The sequence below is a fragment of the Zootoca vivipara genome, chromosome 14 (assembly GCF_965207765.1).
Source record: "Zootoca vivipara chromosome 14, rZooViv2.hap1.1, whole genome shotgun sequence".
Classification (NCBI taxonomy): Eukaryota; Metazoa; Chordata; class Lepidosauria; order Squamata; family Lacertidae; genus Zootoca; species Zootoca vivipara.
In genome coordinates this window covers 29,017,353-29,025,527 of record NC_142597.1, presented here as the reverse complement: position 1 = coordinate 29,025,527, position 8,175 = coordinate 29,017,353, and positions in this window count along the sequence as shown.

The following is an 8,175-nucleotide window of genomic DNA, read 5'->3' as shown; positions in this document are numbered from 1 at the left end:
GGAGAGGACCAGCCTACCCACACACCTCCCTGCTTGCCTGAGGACATCTGGGGAACCCGTAAAAGCAAGCTAAGTTTCGGGTGGGTGTGGGGAGTTCTGCTCCATTGTGGAAACTAGCAGGGCCCAAATGATGCAAAAGTATCACGAAGTTGTTTTGGATGCTGGCCGTGTGTGTGTGTGTGTGTGTGTGTGTGTGTGTAATGAAAAAAGATGGGTTTGGAACTAAACCGCTGTGTAGTTGGTAATGCACCCTGGAGGCATGCATTTCAGCCTCAGAAATGTTGCGTTTTAAGAAAAGGAGACTGTAAGCTGCAATGAACAGTAGGGACTTGTTAGCAGGAGGTGTGACAATGGCCAGTAGTAGTCAGGGATGAGGAGAGTTGTAGCCCAACAACATTTTGAGAGCACCATGTTGGAGAAGGCTGGATCAGATGAGTCTAGGAGGATAGCTAAGGGGGATCTCCAGGTGCCGTATATGCTTTGAATACAAAGTGCTTATGGCATTCAATGGCGAGAAGCATCACCTTTGTGCCCTGCCTATGGGGCAGAGTTGGAACTTGGAACCATACTCCTGCTGTATGTTGGCAGGATCCAGCAGGGCTCTGCTTTTCTGCTAGCATAGGAGATGATTTGGGAACTAACTGCTTAATAATAATAATAATAATAATTCAGCTTGCTCGTTGCTTGCTACCTAAGAAGGTCTCCAAGTGACTTCCATTTGAAAACAGAAATGCACATCTCGCTCCAACAATCCGACTGATTCCATGGATGAAATGGATTGGAAAAAGTGTTGGGAACATAGAATGTGTGTGTTTGAAGTGAGCAGACGGGTGTCAGAGGCAGTGGGAGCCATTGCGATCTCACAGGACTACAGAATGTGAGTTGGAAAGACCTGGATTCAAATCCCTCTTCAGCCAGAGACCCATCAGGAGGCCTGTGACTGAACTCCCATGATGGCAGTTGGCACCACGTTGGGGGTTACAGAAAGGGCTTTCCTTACATTCCTTCCTCCCAAGCTCTCCTGAGAACTCACCTTTCGCAGGATGCCTTTGGTTTAGCCCAACCTGGTGCCCTCCAGTGTTTTGGGCTACAGCTGACATCAGCTCCCTTGCTGGCTGGGGCTAGTGGGATGTGCAGTCTGATACATCTAGAGGGCCCCAGGTTGCGGAAGGCTGTCTAACTGAAGTCTAAACCCATGTCCACATTCTTCACTCATATTTATCCCAGGAGACTTTTGCTTCGCTCCTTCATCTTTTCCTTCCCCCTCTCTTTCCTTGCCCACAAGGAGCCAAACTTAGATGGGGTGGCAGCAGTCCTGTTTCTTTAAGCCAGCCATGTATAAAAGGGGGAGTTACAATTTTTAGAGGGGGGAGGGGTCCAAGATCAAGGGAGCTGATTCCTAGCTAACTGTAGGTCTTCCAGGTGAGGCTCAGAGCTCAGCTGAGGGGTGTGTGGCACAGGAGCCAACTTCTGGGGGCAGAGGTCCCTTTGCCCCCCCATAAAATATTTGAGGGTGCCAGGGCCCCCAAAGTTGATGGGCATTGCCATTCAAATGGTGTGTGTGTGTGTGTCACATCTTGTGGGATGGGGCTTACCTGGGAACTCTACTTTGTTAAGGGTGCTGGGAATTGTACCTCAGTTTACAGTTCCCAGAATTGTTTGGGGAAAGCCTAATAATAATAATAATAATAATAATAATAATAATAATATATTATTTATACCCCGCCCATCTGGCTGGGTTTCCCCAGCCACTCTGGGCGGCTTCCAACAGAAAAATAGAATAAAATAATCGATTAAACATTAAACGCCTCCCTAAACAGGGCTGCCTTAAGATGTCTTCTAAAAATCTGGTAGCTGTTTTTCTCTTTGACATCTGATGAGAGGGCGTTCCACAGGGCGGGTGCCACTACCGAGAAGACCCTCTGCCTGGTTCCCTGCAACTTGGCTTCTTGCAACATGCAGCCATTGTGACTAGAGAAGACCCAGTTATCACATCTAATATGTCTTTGCCTAGACTTTGATTGCAAGCTTTTAGGGGCAGGGATCTCCCATTTTGGGGGTGGTCATGTACTGCTATACATCAATACCACTAAACACTTCTTCTTCTTGCTGTTGGTGTTCACAAAGCCAGATGAAAACTCTAAGTCATTTTGTTAAATTCCAGCAAGACCTAGTCGTGCGGACAAATAATGTCACCATTCAGGCCATCTAAACTTTCTGCTGCCGCAGAAGTCACTCTCTCCCTGGCAAAACTGAGTCCAATAAACTGACTGAAAGCCAGTGAAGTTTGAATCAACCTGAGCCAGAGGTCAGGGCTGGCACGACGCCACTGGACCTGGCTCAACTGGGCTGGCATGTGCCAGGAACTTAAGGGCAAAACTCTGTCCTGCATGCTCAATATAGAGACAGGAGCTGATGCCTCCCACCTCCGAGACCTGGCCAGTGAAGGAAGCAGGGCCTGGGTGCCCCCTGTCTCCCAGCAGAGGGCAAGGTAAGCTCACCAGTGGGTGATCCACAAGGACCTTCTACTGTGCAAGTCCTACTGAAATGAATGAATGAATGAATGAATGAATGAATGACCTGCAGCTGAGCAGGTTGCATTTGGTGCAATGAGGCTTGTGCAGGAAAATATTCTAATGGATTGTGAACTTGCACGGATGCAGGAGGGGGGTCACTTCAGGCCAGGCGAGCGGGACCTGCTTCAGCCCAGGAACTGCATTCCCTTATCGAAGGCGGCGTGGTGGGAGATGCATGCCTGTGCTGTGGCTGCAGGATCCAAAGGCAAAAACAGGCAGATGCAACTTTCATCTTTGTGCGTGACGCTGCATTCCAGCTGTGCAAAAACAGGGTTCTTTCACACACACACACAGAGAGAGAGAGAGAGAGAGAGAGAGAGAGAGAGAGAGAGAGAGAATTGGTGAAGTCCTGGGAGAGGTAAGTTTTTTTTCTCTGTATTATAATCCCTGTTGGCTCAAGCCATAGTTGTGGCAGTTGTGGAGTGACAGATGGGGCAGCCAATATGATCCAGATGTTTTGGATGCCAATTCCCATTATGCCTGACCATTGGTCATGTTAGATGGGACTGGCCCCCCCTTGGCCTGCATTCACTGGCAGTGGCTCTTTGAGCTTTCAGGCGGCAGGTGTGTGTGTGTTTGTGTGTGTGTGTGTGTGTGTGTCTGTCTGTCTGTCTGTCCCTCCCAGCCATACCTAGAGATGCCAGGGATTGGATCTGGGACCTTCTGCATGCAAAGCAGATGCTCTGCCCCTGAGATACAGGGCCTCCCCAGTCCCATAATCCAATGAACTGGCTGATAATTTCATTCATGAGATTCTGTGCCCTTAACTCCCTCGGAACAAGAATTGACAGTCTCCTTATTATTGCATCCTCCCTGTTCTCTGAAAAGATTTCTTCCTGGTCTATGATTTTGTCTTAATTATACCCCTAACGTGTAAACAGTGAGATGGCATCAATCAGCAAATATTGATGTACGGGGGCGAGGAGGTGCAGATTTGGGGAGCTTTGCATTGCCATTCTGATACTGACAACCTTGGGTTTGGAACTAATTAAACTCTACAGAGGGCAGGTCAAGTAGCTGGCCTCATTATTCCGGCTGAATCTCTGTCTGGCTTATATAGAGTAAAGCATTTGTTAATTAATGCGCTTGGTAGCACCACCAACACTGGCATTTATGCTTAGAAATGATAATATTGGAGTTTCTCTCTTTAACTCTTCCATTGCCACTGCTGCTGCTGCCGCCGCCGCCTGTCAACAGTGCTTCTGTCACACGTTTAATTGCACGCACACTGCAAAAAGCCCTTAACCAGCTTACCTGAGAGATCACCTTACTCAGTGCTATTTTTCTAGAAAAAGAGGTGCTGGAGCTCACTGTGAACCTCTCCCTTGTTCTCTGAGAATGGCAATGGTTCCCACCTGAGAGGTGCCAGAGCTGAACTCCTGGTGAAAAAAAAGCCCTGACCTTATCCTATATACCATATGTCCATTTGATTACTTAGCTCTCACTGTTACAGGTGCCACCTTTGGAGGAAATCAATCTTTTAATCTTTTACACTTTGGAACTCCCTACCTATTGACATCATGCCAGGAGCCTCCCCTGTACTCTTTTTTTGGCACCTACTAAAAAAAATAAATTGTCGTTTAGACACGCCTATCCAGACATGTAGAACGTTGACGTATGCTTTCATCTGTCGTTCATTTGTTGCTGATTTTTAAAAAATGTGTTTACTGTTTTATTCTCATTGAGTTTGTTTGTTTTGCAATCAAGTGGCGAATGCATTTTATGAAGGAAATAAATAAAAGCCGGGTCTTGGGAGAAGGTTTTGGCCTCTCCTACCCAGAACAAGCAAGCCTTAGGGTCCCTCATTCATGCCTGCAGAAGTGAACCACCGTGACATGTTCTACTTAGGGACAGTGCTTAAAATTGTCAGGGGCTTCCTCATCCCAGTTTCAGCCAAATTGTGCCTTCTAAAAAGAGCAGTTATGCAAGCATTGAGGACGCAAGAAAAGACCTGTTGGATCTAGTCCAGTATCCTGGTCACACAGAGGCCAACCAGATGCCCATCATGGAATTCCAGCAAGCAGGATTTGAGTGAACAGTGCCCTCTCTGCTTGGGATTCGCGACAACAGGAATGCAGAGGCATACTGACTCTTTCAGTATAGTATGGCAACACAAGAACGGGGCCTTCTCTGCAGTGGCTCCCCCCGTCTGTGGAATGCTATCCCCAGGGAAGTTCTCCTGGCACCTTCCTTATGCACCTTTAGGTGCCAGGCAAAAACGTTCCTTTTTAACCAGGCCTTTGGTTGATTGGATTGACATCCTACGCCCTTTTAAAATGTGGGGTTTGGGGGGGGGAAGGAGATTACTGGGTTGTTGTTTTTATTTTGATTATGGATTTTGTGATTTTATATTTTGATTTTATTCTGTAAACCGCCCTGAGACCTGTGGGTATAAGGCAGTATATAAATTCCAATAATAATAATAATAATAATAATAATAATAATAATTAATAATAATAATAATATAGAGAACACAGTCATCATGTCTAGTAGCCATTTATAGCTTATCCTTGGGCTTATCCTTATCAATTTATAGCCTTATCTCAGAATTCTCAGAATTACTCAAGATATTGGAGCAGAGACAAGCTTGTTTTCTCCTACTCCGGAGGGTAGGACCCGAACCAATGGCTTCAAGTTACAAGAAATGAGATTTCGACTAAACATCAGGAATAGCTTTCTGACAGCAAGTGCTGTTTGAACAGATTCCCTGTGTACAAAAATGTGCTTACATAAGGGAGATTTGCGCTAAAGTTCTGAAGAATTTCCCTCAGGATTTAAAAAAAGGAAATTCAAAAATTGTGGCTCAAAAGTGGAGAGCTGAATCAATGGGGGTGGTGATGGGAAACTGGGAGAACCAAAACAGACAGGTCTTCCCATCCCTCCTGCCAAGGAATTCCCCCCCAGGGGCTGATGGGAAATGTAGTCCAAAGCATCCTGAGCATCCAAAGCATCCTGAGCATCCAAAGCACCAAGTTAGGAAATGAGGCAGTAGGACCATCTTGTTCAAGACAGCTTTTTGACAGCCAGGACTTGAGTAGGAGCAAGCAGAGTGGATTTAACCATTATTTTTAATGTCACCCCCACACACCACTACTACACACATGCAGGGATTTAATCCTGCTCTTTCTGCTCCACTTTCTGTTCTAAACTGTTCTGGCCAGTTCTCCTCCCCGGAGTAGAAGCAGGATAAAAAAAAAATGAACTACATCAAAATCAAATCAGAGAAAGAAATGGACATCTCTGCCTAGGTTTCTGTGACTTCTTGGCATCTGAATTGGCCCACTGCCTGTCCAGCTCTCACGGAAAATTGATGTATTGTTTTAATCTAATCATTCTGTTTTAAAGACGGGAAACTATATTTCAGCCAGTACGTACAAACCTAAGAACAGCCCTGCTGGATCTGGCCCATCTCAGGGGGCCCATCTAATCCAGCACCCTGTTGTCACAGTGGCCAACCAGATGCCCCAATGGGGAGCCCACAAGTGGGGCACAGGAACCCTCTCCCCTTCTGCGGTTTCCAGAAACGAGCATTCAGAAGCATCTGACTGCGGAGCCAGAGCTGAGCTGTATAGAGTAGGCAGCTTCCTGAGAGCCCCAATGCTTTCCACCAAAGCTAATGGAGAAAGCAAGAAATGTTCCCTCCTTCCACTGCCCCAATTTCCCTCAATCATCGCAGTGTTTCCAAGAGGAAGACGAGGCGCCCAGCTGCCACCAGCTGGAGTCCCATTGTCAGAGATAGAGAGGCTACCTGGCTGCTTTGCTAAGTAACTCTCCTCCATCAGTTCCCTTTGTACTTCTGGAGGTGGGCATCTCAACAGCAGCCCATAAAGGATTCCATTGTGAGCCGGCATTAATTCCCCTCTCTGCTGTTCGGAAGTGTTCGTGCCAAGGTAACAAGAACCACAGAAGATGAAATGCAATTTTCATTACTTCTGCACTGAGCCCAGATTACAATTTGAATGGGAATTACTCCCAGAAGATGGGGAAGATATCTAGAGATCCATTTTGTCGTGCTGCGGAGGGCACATCATTGCTTGTCTTGCTCTGTGCTTCCTGAGAAATAATAATAATAATAATAATAATAATAATAATAATAATAATAATAATAATAATAATGCTGTGTAGGCTAACCAGATGCAACAGCAAAGTGGTTTTCACATGACACATTAAGTTGTCAGGAGTTCCTAAATGAAAAGATCAATAATGATAAATGAGGTTCCCTGAAAGTCGGCTTTTGTGCTACTAATGTTTTCCCCGTAATAAGCAGCCACAGGGGAGGGGAAGCTGCATTTGAGCACAGAGACAGACGGAACAAAGGTTGGCAGAAAGGAAGGATCCCCGAGGCCCAAAGGGAGCAGCGGAACAGGGGCTTTGGGAAATCCTTTTCCTCACTCAAAGATAGAATGCAGGTCAAATCCCTGTTCCAAAGAATCTTCGGCAAGGAGGGCACAGCAGGAGGGGGGCTGCATTGGATGAATTGTTTGCAGCTCTTAAAGGTGACCTTTTTAAAAAAGGAAGAAAGCAGCAGTCTGCGATAAGGGGGTGGGAATGGCAGAGGAGCAGATTTTGGCTGAAGGTTTGGAGACACTTCCTAATTGGAAGGGCTGTTCAACAGAGGAACAGGAAGGGCCTCAAGAAGAGGGGGGGGCTCTCCTTTGAGGGAGTTGCTCAAAAAGAGGCTGAGGGGCCTTTTGCCAGAGATGCGGAAGTTGCGCTCCTAGATTGAGCAGCAGGTTGAACTAGATCAGGCACGTCCAACAGGTAGATCGTGATCTACTGGTAGATCACTGGATGTCTGTGGTAGATCACTGGTAGATCACTGGCTCCCCCAAAGAAGCTCAACAACTTTAGCTCCCCTAAAAAAAGCTAAACATTTTCACCCTGCACCCCCCAAATGTGGCTTTCCTCCCTTAAAAAAGCTCAGCAACCTTGACCTGAACCCCCCAAAAGGGGGTAGATCACTGCCAATTTTTAACTCTGAGTAGATCGCAGTCTCTTGGGAGTTGGGAGTTGGCCACCCCTGAACTAGATGATCCGGAATGTCAGGGATTCTTTCGCCATGATTCCTATGTTGCAGGGGGTTGACTTGGTGACCCTTGGGGGTTTCTTCTAACTCTACACTCATATGATTCTATGATCTCCCAGGTCAACAGCCAACTCTTTGATTTTACACACACACACACACACACACACACACACACACACACACATCCCATCCAGTAAAAAGGTAAAGGGACCCCTGACCATTAGGTCCAGTCGTGACCGACTCTGGGGTTGCGGCGCTCATCTTGCGTTATTGGCCGAGGGAGCCGGCGTACAGCTTCCAGGTCATGTGGCCAGCATGACAAAGCTGCTTCTGGCAAACCAGAGCAGCAGACGGAAATGCCGTTTACTTTCCCACTGTATTTATCTACTTGCACTTTGACGTGCTTTCGAGCTGTTGGTTGGCAGGAGCTGGGACCGAGCAATGGGAGCTCACCCCCTCACGGGGATTCGAACCGCCGACCTTCTGATCAGCAAACCCTAGGCCCTGTGGTTTAACGCACAGCGCCACCCGCGTCCCTTGATCCCATCCAGTATAATGCCCTTAATAGCCACA